The sequence below is a fragment of the Bombus affinis genome, chromosome 3, assembly GCF_024516045.1.
Source record: "Bombus affinis isolate iyBomAffi1 chromosome 3, iyBomAffi1.2, whole genome shotgun sequence".
Taxonomy (NCBI): Eukaryota; Metazoa; Arthropoda; class Insecta; order Hymenoptera; family Apidae; genus Bombus; species Bombus affinis.
Window position 1 is genome coordinate 15,854,929 of NC_066346.1, and position 18,032 is coordinate 15,872,960.

The 18,032-nt window shown below is 42.4% G+C and overlaps 1 protein-coding gene across 1 annotated transcript in view; it reads right to left on the minus strand.

Annotated features, from left to right (window-relative positions):
- Positions 1 to 490, minus strand: part of LOC126914808 (A disintegrin and metalloproteinase with thrombospondin motifs 3-like) — a 71,507-nt gene extending 71,017 nt beyond the window's left edge. The window contains exon 1 of the mRNA XM_050719233.1: positions 367 to 490. The gene's annotated coding sequence lies outside the window, so the exon portion shown is untranslated. The remainder of the gene's footprint in view (positions 1 to 366) is intronic.
- Positions 491 to 18,032: the final 17,542 nt, after the last annotated feature.

Consider the following 18,032-nt stretch of genomic DNA (forward strand, 5'->3'; position numbering starts at 1 on the left):
TATAATTTTCCTAAAAAATTAATTTTATTCGTTATATTTATCTTAGGAAATGTACGTTATTAATCTCAACAGCATTGGAAAACCAATTACCGAATGGCTGAAATTAATCGATTACAAAATTCCATTACGGATAAATTATTCGCTGAACTTTTTAAAAGATACGTGCAAGCTTTGAACAGTGTAAACAGAAAATACAGAGCTTCCATCCGAATATACGATCGAGATGTTTGAAAGCAAGTAGCGTACCTTGAAAATACAGAGATACGCATAACTCTGCCCTATGTTTCCCGGTTGCTTGCGTACATATGTAGGAGGAGGTATTCTATATCTAAGTATAATAACAGAATTTCGTTTGGTATTACTTACGATGTTTAAAAGAGCCAAGATATATTGCTGTACTCGAATTCCATGAAAATCTACCACGGAGTAATCAGCAGCTATTCCAAGCTCTAGCCATCGTGGCGGCGAATCCTTAGCAGCTGGTCTTTTCTCTATGAAATGACTTATCTTAGAAATCGACTTATCTTCCACGAAATTAGAAAGTCTACTCGACTCGACTTGATAGCTTAAACGCATGATTATTAAAAGCATAAATTAATATCTACGAGCAAGTATTCGTGGAATAATTATTATGATATAAATAATTATTTCAAAAGTATAATTTCAAAAATATCAATTCGGTATCACCGTGAATTTCATCCTGCAAATTTCTTTAAAATTCTTGACAAATTTTGGTAAACGTATTCCTCCAGCAAATTTTTCTATTTTTCTATTTTTTTACATTAAATTAGGCAAGATAGATAAAGATTCGTGCAATGGACAATATACATATGTGTAATAGACAGGGAATAATAAAATAAATTAAAAACAGCGAAATATAGATGAACGTGTAGAAGATCAAGCGAGAGTGGAACGCAATAGGGAGAATAATTGTAAACCGAGTTCCTTTTAAGGCTGAAGATAAGCTATTCTTATATTACATGCTGTTATTATTACTTTTGTACACGATAGATTGGAATATCAGTACAATTTCTTTCTTTCAGTAATATTCGATGATTCGTTAATTTATTAACCGCTATATTGTACGTGGTAAGTAGAAAAGCAACGATTGTACAAGAATGGCATTTGGAAAAATATTTGACTTACTTGATAATCTGTTCCTTTGCCATTTAGGACCAGAGAAGTATCCAATTTCCTCGGGATTTGTTATTTTATATAGGTTGGGGTTGATAATCAATCTCGGATCCACTCGGATTGGTTATCACACCTTTTATTTTCTCTCTTATACAAAACACCAAATCACACAGCAAACGTCTAAACTCTCCCAATGCGTCTTAGCAATTAAGGCGTGGTCGACTCCTATGGCAAAAGAGCGTCGTTAGGAGTCGTACCAACATAACCCTAGTAACCTTTTAGTAACTAGCGGTCATACCAACTGAGCATTTCTCAACAGGATTTACGTCGATCGATAATTCTTCCACTATTGTATCGTTGTATTCTGTGGAGACATCGTCTTTTTCATCGTACAGAATCAATTTCTCAGCTTCTGGGTATTCCACGTCGAAGACGTCACCGGAAAGATTATAAAATCCCTGAACATCGTGGCTTAAGGAATCGCGTTTGCTTCGTTTCGACTTTCTCTTACTTTCTTCAACTTCAAATTTATTCGATTTCCCTGTAACCGAATTATCAACGTTTTACCACGTTTGCCTGTCTTATCTTCGCTATTCTCGTTACGGATAAAATGAAAAAATAGTTGCAAAATTTCTGAAATTGTAAATACGACCAGACTGGAACGTATCAACGACATATACGGTGTCACAAAATTGTGACAAGTCAATATTCCAGTTGTTAGTTTGTTGAAATTACGCCACCGCTGATTAAACGTATCACGCTTTAATAGAAAATTCAATTTCCCAGCGGGGAAAATGGAATTTTGCGCTAATTAAAGTATTGCGCTTTTGTACAAAATTCCATTGTTTTCTGTTGCCCGCGAAAATGCAATTTTACGACGGACATTTCAGACAAATTTCCATCAGACGGCTTTCCATCCGTAAAAAAGAATGCTATCTATAAAAGTGTCAATGGAAATTGATCAAAGTAACGTCAAACAAACCCGTTTAAACAGCGAGGTAAGTAGACCAATTGCTTTTAACAAAACCTGTATCGTTGCTCTTAACCGTTTCACTTTTAAATATCAATCGGCGCTGTTCCTCATTAAAATTTCGATTTAAATCGAACGAGAAATACAGCGTAACACTTGGAATTTTCTATCGTTTCTCAACCATACTTCGAACATTTACGTCGCATTCTTCGATTCATAGGATCGCGATGTTGGATTCTTCGATTTCGATACAAAAACGTTTCACAGCTTTCGACGCGGGCAATTTAATTAAGAGAACAAATAATTTGTTTATAAACTGCCAATTACGTGCCTTGAATTTCCGATATATGCAATAAATTTCATTGCTACTTGACCTAAGTGGGTCATAAAGTTGCAACCGTGTAAACCGTGCCACGTAATTTTATTGCATTCAATTTTCCACGTTTCCAACAATTTATCAAATTAGAATTTATCCGCGCATCGTACGAAATTTTTCATAAAAATTGATTAATAATAGTAGATATATAGCTCCTCGTATTCGTAAAACAGATTTTTAATCTGTAAACAACGAGTCGTGGTAATTACGATACGATCGATTTTCAACTTAGCAAAATTTGTTTCCATTTAACATTCACATCCAGATTGTATTTCCTTTGTAATAAATTAATTATATAATTAAATAAATTTATTATTCGAACCGATATTCAGATACAGTTCGAGTATACTTGATAAATTTTCAGACTCGATTCTCCAAGTCGAAAATGAGAACGTTTTATCCTATACTTTTTCTTCATTTTTCCACAAGGATTCGCGTTGTTCTCGCTTTCAGACGTTGTTCCGTTGCATCCTGTATATACGGGGTGTGCCAAATTTAAACCGTCAAATTGTAAGGAGTTGATTTACAGACAAGAAGAAGAAGAAGAAGGAAGAACTTTATATAATGTTCGTCAACGGACGTTTCTTTACAGAATTACAAACGAGTATCGTTCGTACGAAACAGGTAACGACGCGTTTTCCATCGCAGCGTGCAAAAGTTCGCTGTATTATCGTGTCAGCGCAGTTGCATGCTTTTTATCATGCGACAACAAGCCCGTGTCGTTAATAGCTACAATAATGATACAATGAATAATTATTATCTGGTATGTTTGATTGGTCGTTGGAGAACGTTGTCCGTGTGCTCGGATAGAAGCCTGACATCGATCAACGATGGGAGTAATACGATCTCGTACACACAGTTGCTAACAATTCGATCGAGTTGCAAAAACCGCGTGTTTTTACTCGTTGCGCTAGTTGTTCACGCGAACTCGCATCTCCAGAATAAACCTTCCGTTTTACAGTTGCGAAACCATAAATACAGAAAAGAAAACGCAGTTCTTGAAACTCTGACGAAACGCTGATAATACGGTCAATTGTCGCGTGCTGTGAAATGGAAAATTCGTCGTTACTTGTTTCATACGTACGATACTTGTTTGTATCTGTGGAAAAACGCGTTTATTGCCCAGCTTCGTACGACATGTTTTTCGGTAAATATTTACAAAGCGGACAATCTCGCCATATTCAACGGCTTTGAAATATGTTTGCCAAGGCTAATATTCCGAACAACTTTTTCCTGTAATACTCTTTACCGTCGCTCTGCTTTCCGCGATATTCGCAGCAATTTCTGTCTCGACGACAGCGATGATTTCGTAGTTTCGCTTTTCTCGATATCACTGCTAAAGCTTTTCCTACCTCGAATAACGACGCAAAGCTTCGTATGAATCGTATCTATCCTGTTACTTGATACGCGAATTTAATTCACGGTAGCCTCAGTGATGTTTCTTTCCTGTGCGAGTTGAAAATGATTATCAGAAATGCATATATATGTCGGGTTGGCGTTAAGATTAGAGTTAGGGTTAAAGGCGTGAAACGAATCCCTATTGGCGCTAGACGTGATCATTATGCAATAGAGGAGATATTTACTAGTGCAAATATGACTATGATGGAATTGGACAAGTAATCGCGATAATTAGATACTCGAGAAGCAAATGACAATGATCCTAGGCTCAATAACGAATCCGCGGTCAACGGGATGACGAACTTTACCCTTCGTTAGCGTCTAAGTTACACTGTACGTTAGAGAAAGGGGCAATTATTACGTATACGAAAGACAGGTCGATTACTGATGAGATCGCACTAGAGAGTGACTCTCCGTCGCGGTGACGCTGTCGAAGAAAACTATGATGGGTGTGCCTAAGGGCACGAGATCATCGGATTCGCGGAGAAAAGTCTTCGTTCGAAGGGTGAGGGAAATTGACGTTGCTGTCAATTGGTCAATTTCCATGTTGGTGGTTAGAGAAAGATATTAGCTGTCCTTGGGAAAAGTTGCTAGCGGGAAGCGTCGTTCGTGGAAGGATAGATTTCTCTTATCTTCCCGTAGTTGGAGCACAGGCTATTTGTCTATTTGAAAGACTTTGTATAATTGAAACTTAATATTCGTAGCGGGTCCTCGCCCAGCTAAACATATACTGTGAAGATGCGTTGGCATCTGGCAATCATCTTACCCGAAGGACAAAGTCTGCGTGTGGCGAGCCACGGGACAGAAATCGTTGAAATGTTTACCCTCGTGCCCTGTCCCAAGTATTTCTTTTAAGGAGAGCTATAGAATTACTTCATGCCTTTGTTAGACAAAACGTTCATTCCTTTGACCGCGGCTACGTTCGGCGACTGATTGTCGCCTCGAGTCCGAGCTCACCATCATAAATCTCAAATAAATACAGTCGGATCGAATGACAACAGTTTCTTAATACGGCTATGGTGAAATCTAAATTACAATACTAGGGGTCTTCCCAAAGTTCCAAAGGGAAGGTTCCGGTGTTCTTTCATCTCCGACATATATATATGTCGGGTCGTCGTTAAGATTTGAGTTAGGGTCGAGGGCGTGAAACGAATCCCTATTGGCGCTAGACGTGATCATTATGCAATAGAGGAGATATTTACTAGTGCAAATATGACTATGATGGAATTGGACAAGTAATCGGATAATTAGGTACTCGAGAAGCTAATGACAATGATCCTAGGCTCACTAACGAATCCGCGGTCAAGGGGATGACGGACTCTACTTTTCCACAGCGTCTAAGTTGTACTCAATGTTAATGCACGAGGCAATCACTACGTATCTGAGAGTTACTTGAATCGTCTTTGAGATCGTACCGGAGAGTGGTTCTCCATCACGGTAACGCTGTCGAGGAAAACTATGATGGGTGTGCCCAAGGGCACGAAATCATCGGATTCGCGGAGAAAAGTCTTCGTTCGAAGGGTGAGGGAAATTGACGTTGCTGTCAATTGGTCAATTTCCATGTTGGTGGTTAGAGAAAGATATTAGCTGTCCTTGGGAAAAGTTGCTAGCGGGAAGCGTCGTTCGTGGAAGGATAGATTTCTCTTATCTTCCCGTAGTTGGAGCACAGGCTATTTGTCTATTTGAAAGACTTTGTATAATTGAAACTTAATATTCGTAGCGGGTCCTCGCCCAGCTAAACATATACTGTGAAGATGCGTTGGCATCTGGCAATCATCTTACCCGAAGGACAAAGTCTGCGTGTGGCGAGCCACGGGACAGAAATCGTTGAAATGTTTACCCTCGTGCCCTGTCCCAAGTATTTCTTTTAAGGAGAGCTATAGAATTACTTCATGCCTTTGTTAGACAAAACGTTCATTCCTTTGACCGCGGCTACGTTCGGCGACTGATTGTCGCCTCGAGTCCGAGCTCACCATCATAAATCTCAAATAAATACAGTCGGATCGAATGACAACAGTTTCTTAATACGGCTATGGTGAAATCTAAATTACAATACTAGGGGTCTTCCCAAAGTTCCAAAGGGAAGGTTCCGGTGTTCTTTCATCTCCGACATATATATATGTCGGGTCGTCGTTAAGATTTGAGTTAGGGTCGAGGGCGTGAAACGAATCCCTATTGGCGCTAGACGTGATCATTATGCAATAGAGGAGATATTTACTAGTGCAAATATGACTATGATGGAATTGGACAAGTAATCGGATAATTAGGTACTCGAGAAGCTAATGACAATGATCCTAGGCTCACTAACGAATCCGCGGTCAAGGGGATGACGGACTCTACTTTTCCTCAGCGTCTAAGTTGTACTCAATGTTAATGCACGAGGCAATCACTACGTATCTGAGAGTTACTTGAATCGTCTTTGAGATCGTACCGGAGAGTGGTTCTCCATCACGGTAACGCTGTCGAGGAAAACTATGATGGGTGTGCCCAAGGGCACGAAATCATCGGATTCGTGGAGAAAAGCCTTCATTCGGAAAGTGAGGGAAATTGGCGTTACTGTTAATTGGTCAATTTCCATGTTGGTGGTTAGGGAAGGGTGCTAGCCGCCCTTAAGAGAAAGTTCGAGAAGAGGAAGCGTCGTTCGTGAGAAAAATAGATTTCTCCTATTTTCTCGTAGTTGGAACGAGGACTGTTTGTCGGTTTGAAGGACTTTAGTTAAACAGATCTTAAGATTTATAGCAGGTCCTCGGGCTAGCTGAACATGTACTGTGGAGACGCGTCGACATCTGGTAATCATCTTACTCAAAGAATAGAGTCTGCGTGTGGCGAGCCACGGGACAGAAATCGTTGAAATGCTTACCGTCGTGCCCCGTCCTAAGTATTTCTTTTAAGGAGAGCTATAGGGTTACTTCATGCCTTTGTTAGACAAAACGTTCATCCCTTGACCGCGACTACGTTCGGCGACTGGTTGTCGCCTCGAGCCCGAGCTCACTATCATAAATCTCAAATAAGTACAGTCGAATCGAATGACAACAGTTTCTTAATTCGGCTATGGTGGAATCCAAATTACAATACTAGGAGTCTTCCCAAAGTTCCGAAGGGAAGGTTCCAGTATTCTTTCATCTCCGACACGGCCATTCTGACTATCACACGTCCTCGTGTGTAACTAAAATATTGAGTTTCCTAACATTAGACTCGATACAATTGACATTATTCACAACTAGATGTTCGAATAAGGCAAGGGTCCAGTGTAGCAACAAATCCTGTTCGGGGGTTTGGCAGCAAAGAAATATAAGATAATGAAAATTAGTAGCGTTATAGTTAGTATTCAAGGTGATAGTTGCATCCTGCAGGTTATTAGTCGGATCGTAACGGCATGATGGACCATTTTCGATTTCGCACTCCAAAGGATCTCGGTCTTCTAGATCGTGTGAGCACATAGAGCCTTGTTCCACGGTTTCACCGAGTTTTACCATATTGTTGCCCCGAGATGCATACGAACCACACCGCATGTTCTCACTGAGCCTTATCATACTGTCGCCCCGAGATGCATGCGAACCACACCGCATGTTCTCACTGAGCCTTATCATACTGTCACCCCGAGATGCATGCGAATCACATCGCATGTTCTCACTGAGCCTTATCATACTGTCGCCCCGAGATGCATGCGAGTCACATCGCATGTTCTCACTGAGCCTCATCACACTATTACCACAAAAAGCGTGTGAACTACATCACACGTTCTCTCTGAACTTTATCACATTATTTCCCCGAAACACGTGCGAACTCGCTCTGCCGGGTGTTACTGGCATAGTGCTACTGATCTTCCGAGGTCGAAGTGCTCATATCGTCATGGTCACTGTTATTGCCTTCACTACAGACATCCAACTCAGTAGGGATGCGACCATCTGGCATTTTCCTCAACCTGTCGTGACTGTATTTGTACGATCGCTTACCGTCTAATGTCTTTAGGATATTCCTGTCCCCTTCCAAGACTTCTGCTATTACAAGTGGACCTCTAAATTTTGGATCTAGTTTGGTTTGATTTCTTTCCTCATTCTTGCGTAATACGAAATCACCGAGGTTAAACCTGACCGCTTAAGCTTTAGCTTTGTCAAATCCATCCTCATCATACCTAGCACTAGTTTCCATCCACTTTATTGCCTGTCGTCTTATATTGGAGATATCGATACTTTTGATGTTATCGGGTAACAACAGATCGTGAAGTCTTGCTGTTCTACCTATTAGTAGTTCTAATGAGCTCGAGTTTGTCACGCGGTTGGTGGTGCAATTCAAAGCCAACTGTATTTCCCCAATCGCGTCTTGCCGCGGCCGCCCGGTCGTCTCTACTACCGTGAACATATTTTCCAATGTACCCATAACACGCTCTACCTGCCCATTGGCTCTACTAGCACCGATCGCTATCAAGTGAACTTTAATTCGTTTGCTTTCGCAGAATTCTCGAAATTCTTTTACCCTTAAAACATCTTCCCCGATCTGGTATTATCCGGCAGGGACTCCCGAATAAAAATATAGCGGATTTAAGCGCTTTAATGGTGTTAAGGGAATCTATCTTACGAGTATGATGCAGGTATACGAATTTAGTGAAGACGTCGATCAAAACAATGACGTACTCCTTTGAATTGCTTTTACCACTCAACTTGCCTGTTATGTCCATGTGGACCGTATGCCAGGGTATGCTGGTCTTAGGTATAGGATGCAGTTCGGCTTGTATCTTACCTAAACTAGCTTTCGAAACTTGACAAGCATGACAGTTCTCAATGAATCGGCGAACGTACTTCGCCATCCCTTCGAACCAGTAATACTCGTATAGTTTCTCCAGCGTTTTCTCCCAACCTAAGTGCATAATTGACTGGTGCACATGGTTAATAACAGACTATCTAAAACATCTTGGGACTATAGGTACACAGAGAATCCTGCCTTTTCTTTGTATCCTACGGTGCAGAGTACCGAACCGTAATTCGTATGTATTCGCGATGTCTTCCGCGAGTCCATCGTTTTGCAATCCCTTGACGATTTCCAAGGTTTGAGAATCACAACGTTGTCCCGCTAATAGCCAATCTTCCGAAATTTCGGCCAGTCAACTATTTTCTCTTTGATTTTGTCGAATTTAATAGGGTCAACGCCTGTGGGGTTTCGCGACAAGAAATTTGTGAGCCGTCCATTTACTTTCCCGATACATAATGTCAAAAATAAAAGTCTGCAAGTAAGCCCATCACCTATGGTCCCTGTCATTTAAATGTACTTTATTACTCGATGCTTTCAACGAGTTTCAATCCGTGACGACAAGAAATTCCCGTCCCTATAGATAGTGACAGAAATGTTTTACGGCGTTTACGATAGCTAATGTATTGTGATCATAGGAGTGATATCTGGATTCCGCGGGGCTGGTTCTTTTACTGTAATACCCTATTACCTTGTTCTTACCTTCGGCTTGATGCGTCAAAATCACCCCGTAACTCTCCGAGCTAGCGTCAGTATGTAGTTCTATCGGGTAATTGGGGTTGAATATCGTTAGCACCGGCGCGTCGGTCAGGGCGGAAACTACCTGTTGTCTTATTTTCTCGTGTCTATCTGTCCAAGTTATATTTCTGTTATCTGAGATGAGCGCATACAGGGATTTCATCATCTGTGAGAATTTAGGGATGAATTTTCGGAAGTACGGAGCTAACCCTATGAACTGCCTGAACTGTGTAACGGTCGTTGGCACAGGTGAAGAACTTAAGGTGTGTATTTTACCCGGGTTAGGACGAACTTCTCCGTTATGAATTACATATCGCAAATAGAGCACCGATGTCTTTAGAAAAGAACGTTTCGCAAAATTAAAAGAGAATTCGGCTTTTACGAGGGTATCTAATACGGTGTTCAATCTTTCTAAAGCTTGATCTATCGAGTTGGCAATAATTAGGGCGTCATTGAAATAAATAACAACATACGAATGAGCGAGGTCACCTAAGGCTTTGCGAATGACCCTTCGAAAGACGGACGGTGCAATTTTTCAGTCCAAACGGCATCGTTATCTACTCACATTGTCTGTCGGGGTAACGAACGCTGTAAACTCCGTTGGATTAGGATAAATAGAAATTTGGTGAAACCCGCTGGCCATATCCAGGCTAATAAAATATCTCGCCTCTTGCAATCTCGCGACTTGATCCGCAATAAGGAGTAAAGGGTACCGATCCGTGACGATACTTTGATTTGGATCTCGGGGATCCATTCGTAATCTATCTGAGCCGTTTTTTTTTCTTCACGAGTTACGGCTCGCTAATGGCGAATTACTAGGCCTTATAATCTTTGCTTTAATTAGAACGCTTATTTTCTCACGTACCGCTCTCCGCTCCTCCTCGCTAAGTCTATAAGGACTTCCTCCTACGGTGGTGTTAGGATCAGTTAATCGTATTTCTAACCGGCCTGCATTTACGCGAATACGTAGGAAACCCGTAACGAATGAATCTTTGAATTTGTCGAGAAGCGAAATTGATCGACTTTTATTATTACCATGTACATCAGCGTCAACTTCATTAACGACGATCTCGTTTGCAGTGGTTTCATTACAGACACCAATCATTTTTGTTTTACACATAGCGAGGCTATTTTGTGTAATGTTACGTCAAAACCCAGACTTAGAGTTCCGCAACTAATCGCGACATCATATTTCAAATAACTATCAGCAAGGACATGAGAAATTATCTTCGATGTAAAAATCATTAATACACACAATGAACAAATGGGAGGCGTATGTTTAATACAGGTATTCCCTACTCCTCGCATTACTAATATGTCAGTCATCCCTTTGCCAGAAAATCTCGAGGCCGCGGACACTTTAATTAGTGAACGCTCGGCTCCCGAATCGGAGTAAAATGGAAACGACTCACCCAGATGACTTGATCTATCCGTTGGTGCTTCCAGTACGTAGAAGTCGACTCGCCACTCGTTATTGAAATTATAGTTTCCTTCCATAATCAGGTTGGCAGCTGCGCCCCATGCAGCGGAGTCGGAGCACGCGATTTTAAGGGTTAAAACGTGGTAGCGATAATTGTTAGGTTTCACACTCGATTTGCACTAGCGACTGAATTGCGCACGACTTGCGACTTGAGCACGATGATCGTAAGTTCTAGCACTGTTATAATCGGCACGGATCCCACTTCTGATGTCGGGTCGTCGTTAAGATTTGAGTTAGGGTCGAGGGCGTGAAACGAATCCCTATTGGCGCTAGACGTGATCATTATGCAATAGAGGAGATATTTACTAGTGCAAATATGACTATGATGGAATTGGACAAGTAATCGGATAATTAGGTACTCGAGAAGCTAATGACAATGATCCTAGGCTCACTAACGAATCCGCGGTCAAGGGGATGACGGACTCTACTTTTCCTCAGCGTCTAAGTTGTACTCAATGTTAATGCACGAGGCAATCACTACGTATCTGAGAGTTACTTGAATCGTCTATGAGATCGTACCGGAGAGTGGTTCTCCATCACGGTAACGCTGTCGAGGAAAACTATGATGGGTGTGCCCAAGGGCACGAAATCATCGGATTCGTGGAGAAAAGCCTTCATTCGGAAAGTGAGGGAAATTGGCGTTACTGTTAATTGGTCAATTTCCATGTTGGTGGTTAGGGAAGGGTGCTAGCCGCCCTTAAGAGAAAGTTCGAGAAGAGGAAGCGTCGTTCGTGAGAAAAATAGATTTCTCCTATTTTCTCGTAGTTGGAACGAGGACTGTTTGTCGGTTTGAAGGACCTTAGTTAAACAGATCTTAAGATTTATAGCAGGTCCTCGGGCTAGCCGAACATGTACTGTGGAGACGCATCAACATCTGGTAATCGTCTTACTCGAAGCATAGTCTGCGTGTGGCGAGCCACGGGACAGAAACCATTGAGACATTTACCATCGCACCCTGTCCCAAGCATTTCTTTTAAGGAGAGTTATAGAGTTACTTCCTGCCTTGGTTAAACAAAACGTTCATCCCCTTGACCGCGACTACGTTCGGCGACTGGTTGTCGCCTCGAGCCCGAGCTCACTATCATAAATCTCGAATAAGTACAGTCGGATCGAATGACAACGGTTTTCTTAATACGGCTATGGTGAAATCTAAATTACAGTACTAGGTGTCTTCCCAATGTTCCGAGGAGAAGGCTCCGGTGCTCTTTCATCTCCGACATATATATATGTCCGACATCTCCGACATATATATATAAGGCTCCGACACCGGAGCCTTCCGTTGAAACCGGGGAAAAACCCCTAATTTTGTAGTTTGGATTTCACCATAGCCGTAGTTAAACAATCACCGTCCTTCAGCCCGATTGTAATTGCCTGCAATCTATGAGAATGAGTTTGGGTTCGAGGTGACAACCAGTCACCGAACGTAGCCGCGGTCAAAGGACGAACGTTTTTCTAACAAAGTCATGAAAAAGTCTATAGCCCTCCATAAAAAGAAATAGTTGTAACGGCACTTGACAGTAAGCATACTAACGGTTTCTGTCTCATGGCTCGTCATAAGCAGACCCTATTCTATGGGTAGGTCGATTGCCGGTTGTCGAGACATATTCGCAAAACATCGACCCGTCATAAACCTTAAACCTTGATTAACGAAAATAGGCAAACAGTCTTTTCCGTGAAGGACACTTCCAAAGACTGACTAATTAACAACAACGGCAATTTCCCTCACTCTCTGAACGAAGACTTGTCTCCACGAATATAAAAGACCTGGTGTCGCTAGAGAGTGGGGCAATTTTTCCTAGACAGTGTCATCGTGAGAGCTTCGAGTACGATTTCATCGACTAAGATATCATTTCGATAGAGTGCTTACTTCGCGGGCTAACTGAGAGTACCACCTAGGCGTTGCCTACGAGTAAAGAATAAAAGAGTCCCGTGGACTGCGGATTCGTTTCGAACCTAAGGTCATTATCACTAGTGCTACGAGTGCCTAATCTTGTTAATAAGTCTGTGCTAATAAACTCTCCATCGTATCACGGCAATGGCCAACCCTAATGAAAATTCATTAAACGCCCATCTCCTTAATCCTGACTTCTATCCGACATATATATAAATGTACGGACATCAACGTCCGAGACGTTCGTCCATGCCAAACGGTAACGCGTACAGGAAACATTTGTTCAAAATGACTTTGACTTTAGCTATATTTTCAAATTGGAATTAGCTAATGGTCGTTCGCTTTGTAAATGATTATTTCTTTTTCTTCTTTTTGCCTGCAGATTAAGCCCTTCCTGTTTGACGGTTTAAATTTATTAAATTAAATTTATTAAACCGAATATATATATATTCGTTTGTACTACGATTACTCTCATACTCTATGTATGGTATTATCATATCGACGCTATCAGTTCTTACAGTATCACGATCAGAGTCAATTTTAGAATAGAAGAAGCAATTAACGGCGGATCGCAAAGTAAGAAGCTTATAACATAATTGGCAAGGAAGTCGGTAAATCGATCAACCAATCACCTACATCCAACCGTCTAACGAAAGATGAAAAGCCATCGCGATAACGATCCTTCTCACCTGCAGGGTTTTCCGGATTCACAGACACGAAGCTCGAATTATTCCTGATCGACCACCACTTTTCTTTTTTCGGCTGAAACATCACATGCTGGCCATTCGTCAGCGGCTGAACGAAGAACGATCTCTGCCCGATCAACATCAAGGCGTACACTTCTTCTTCGCATATCGTCACGACGACGAAGGAACTCGCGTCTCCTTCCAAGCTGCCTTGTGGAAGATCGCAGTTCGCCTTGGCGTTACGTCGCTCGGACTTGGTTTTACCCTGGCGCACCCAATTCACGGTGAAATTCGACGACAGTATCAATGGATCGTTGGCCATGGTCCTTAAGGTCCAGTTGCTGATCTCGAGGAACACCGGCTCTTGGTGAAGATACTCGCGCCAAGTTTCTCGGTATTCGTGGGTCGATCTTCTGTTCCGCGCGCTCTCATTCGGGATCACTCGAGGGTAAACGATCTCGTATTCCTGCAAGCTTTGCAGAAAGTCGCTCATTCGCGACTTAGTAGCGATCGTGCCGAGCAGCCACGTGGCGAGGAGAAAACTGGGAAGTTTCGATCGCGTCATGTCTCGCGCGCTTTGATCGAAATTTCAATAGGATTTTCTGGCTACCCAAAACTCGCCAGGCATGCTCGTTCACTCGCAGACGTAGTTATCGCGATGAAAGCAGCTAATTCGCAGACCCGATATTCTCATTTCATTTCGCCGGTTCGTAACGCTTTCGAAACGCCGTGTCATATAGACGCGGATGCGACGATACTCTCGCGTTCTAACATTTTCAATGTCTCGCGCTTCATCACGTAGCTCGCGCGGAAGTAATACGAAGGTGAATCGTTGGTTTTAATACACAGGGTGTTGTTTAATCGATCGAAATAATGGAAAAGGGAACGATTCTACGGTACACCAGAGATGAAATGAAATCATAGAATGCAGTGGTTTTGTAGGTAGTGTTTTATCGAAAAGATTAACCGTGAATATTTGCTCGACCTATTTATACCAAATTGATACAGAATCTTAAATTACAGACGAATCTTTCTCAATTTCCTTCGATCATCCTCTCTAGGCGTACGAAACTGCCTCGTTGAATTCGAACGTTTCTCGATTTCCTTCGACGTCTTTCAATTTCTTCTTTTTTCAATCGCCGTTCGCCTTCTCAAAGCTGTCTTCGAACAGAATTCTTAGAACGACTTCCAATTCCTTTCGATTCGTCCAATCGTTTAGCTTTACGAAACTGTTTCGCTAAACTCCTTTTTCCACTGTACTTGCGTATCGTAACAAACTCGTCGGCGGTAACTCGCGTCGATTAACGATTCACCACCAGTAAAGTAACCGGGAATGCAGCAAACTAGTAGTCGGTAGAACGAAGCGGAACGTAAGTGGAGCGAGCGATAAGAGCGATCGCGACAATCGCACGCCTCGCCGTGCGATTCCCACGCGAACGAATCATCAAATTCGAGCCAAAGATTCTCACTAACTCGAAGATTCGCGCCAGTATTTTCCACGCGCGCGTCACAGAAATTCGAACGACTTTCGCGAAAAGGACAGAAGGATAAGACGATCGATCGGATCTCGGGTCGATCGCCATACCCCCGGACAGAAGGTTTCGACGAAAAAGTGGAGTAAACGCGATGAACGAGCTTCGTGCTACGACTGGCAGCCACATGGACGGATGAACGCGGCTGCAAACGCACGCGAGTGCAGCGGCGAACTGTGCGTAAGAGTAAGCGCGAACGCGAGACTGGAAAAAGCACCAGCGCTTACCGCCCACTGAAGTTCTAGTAATGGCAGCTTTATGTGCAATCACCGAGAAACGAGGATGCTGGCGAACGCATTGTTCGACCCCGACTGAGACGATTTAACAAGGGCCGAGGATTTCATCTTGAACGACCTTGCTCTTGTCACGACCGGCATACTTCAAATCCGATGGACCGATGATGGAGATAGAGATGTGGCGGCCTTGGCGACAATGTATATCGCCGAAGTGCCTAATGAGTCATCTGTATCCTAACGGTCCTTCCACCGAACGTCCTAGAAGTGTGACAACGGTCACGTACGCCTACAGGGTAGTGGGGATATTGAGGGATGACAAACAAAGAAGAAACAGATGTTACCGAAAGTCAAATTGTAAGAGCTTCAGTCTTGGAAAGTCACGGCTGGAGCTCAGAACAAAATCGCAGTCAGTGTAAATTCAGAAATAAATTCTCTTGTTTTTTTGTTATCTTAATTTTTTCTTTTCGTTCGAGCCTCCTGCTTTTTATTTTACGTGACATTTTTGGCGATTACTGCCAGGATAGTGAAAAGTGTTTGTTCGGAAACCAAAAGACATTCATCATCTACGGAAGATAGAATTATTTGGGACTACGGTCATCCGCAACAACGAAGTAACTATCACGAACCGAGTGAAGTGACAAAGGAAGGTAAACTGGATTCCTTCGTACGTTACCGTGAAAGAAAATCTAGCTTCAGTAGCCAAGACTCATCTTCGCCCGAAAGCAGGAAGATGTCTAAGACAAACGAATCTCAAACTTCTACCTCAACGGATCCAACGTTGCGAACAATATTGGATAGCATTCAAAAACAGCAAGAGAGTATTGCCCGTTTACAAGAGGATATGTTACGTTTGTCTATGCAAAGTGACGAAACAAATAGATGCTGGGTAGCAGAAATCGGAAATATTAGGAGAACCGTCGCAGAGCTACGGACTGGGTTCGGATCCCTTGCGACCGATGATTCTGGTTCCATCATTACTGAAAGCAACGAAAGTGAATCGACAGCGATTAATCGCACCGGGAGTACGGTTAGGGCACGCGAACCGACCGGGTTAACGATTCCAGTCATTCCACCTGCGCACATCGACACCGAACAACCCGAGGTTGAAGAAAGAGGCTATTTTCCACCCGCTCTTTCCACTCTGTGAGTTAAGGATGCAATACGTTGTATTCCAATGCTCAACGGAGACGATGATGTAGGTGTGGAAGAATTTATCAAAGAAGTGAGCAGTATGAAAGACCGTTGCATGGAGCAAGATTTATTGCTAAAAGCAATAAAGGCAGAAAAAATCGTAGGAAAAGCAGCTCAAAGTATCCGCAACATCCCCATTGAGTGCTACAGTGATCTGTACAACGCACTGAGGAACAATGTGGCAGCTCAAGTGACTTCGGAAGAATATCGGGAACAATTAAAAGAGTTGAGACTGGGACGGGAAGAATCAGTGCAGAGTTTTAATATTCGGTTCAGAAGAATACTCAACCGTTTACTGTACGCAGTAACCAACGAGTACCCACAACCACTTCTACGCAAGCTAATGATCGAAGAAACTACAAAGAAGATTGTCCGTGTGTACCTAAAGGGATTCAGGCGCGAAATAGGCCGAACATTATTAATCATTGAACCCTTGAATCTTGAAGAAGCTGAAAAGAAAGCAGCCGACTTAGAACGCTACTCACGAAAAGAACGGCAAGCCAATTGGTCAAGTAGTCGCTTGCCTTCCGCTAGTAATCGCCTCAACAATCAATCAATGCAGGTTTTTTTTCTTTTTTTTTTTTATTTATTAGAATATTTACAATCAATTCTCGTTGAGAATTTTCAGTAACATAATTTGGCGTGGTACAATGACATGGATTATAATAGCTTTATATTGTTGATTCTAGTAGAACTAAGGATTTAATCTAGTGGGTATTTTCTTTTTAGTCTGCGGATCTGGTCCGTCGTGTCCAGTAGTTGGGTGACTAGTGGGTTGTGGTGGTTGTTGACACTTGTGCTATATCTGCTTCTGAACTTGTGTATTTCATCTTTGACTGTAGGTATCTTGAGGTCTCGGTGGATTGTTTCGTTCGTAACATACCAGGGTGCATTTAATAGGGATCTTAGCGTTTTCGATTGGAAGCGTTGGAGTATTTCAATGTTGGAGTTACTTGCTGTTCCCCATAGTTGGATTCCGTAGGTCCAGACAGGTTTTATTACGGCCTTGTAGAGGGTTATTTTGTTCTGTATGTTTAGTTTGGAGCGTCGGCCCGTGAGCCAATAGAATTTTCTTAGTTTTTCCTTTAGTTGCTTTGTTTTTTCGGAGATATGTTTTTCCCAAGTTAGCCTCCTGTCCAGGGTCATGCCCAGGTATCTTACGGAGTCCTTGCTTGGGATTATTGTGTTGTTAATGGTGACCTGGGGACAGGTTTGTTTTCGGAGCGTGAAGGTTACATGGGAGGATTTTTTTTCGTTTATTTTAAAACCCCATTTTTGGAACCACTTTTCCATGGAGTCGAGACTTCGCTGGAGAGTGGATGAGGCAATTGCCGGGTCTGCGTGTGTAGCTAATAGTGCTGTGTCGTCGGCAAATGTTGCTATTGTTACCTCGATTGATATGGGTAAGTCGGCAGTGTAGATGGATAACAGTAGGGGTCCGAGGAAACTACCTTTTGGTATGCCAGATTCTATTGGGAATGTTGCGGAAGTGGCGTCTAGACATTTAACTATGAGTTGTCTGTTGGTTAGGTAGGATTTTAAGATGGAGTAGTATGGGTGGAGTAGGATTTTTTTAAGCTTGTAGAGTAGCCCTTCATGCCATACTTTATCGAATGCCTGTTGGATGTCTAGGAATGCGGCTGAGCAGTATTTT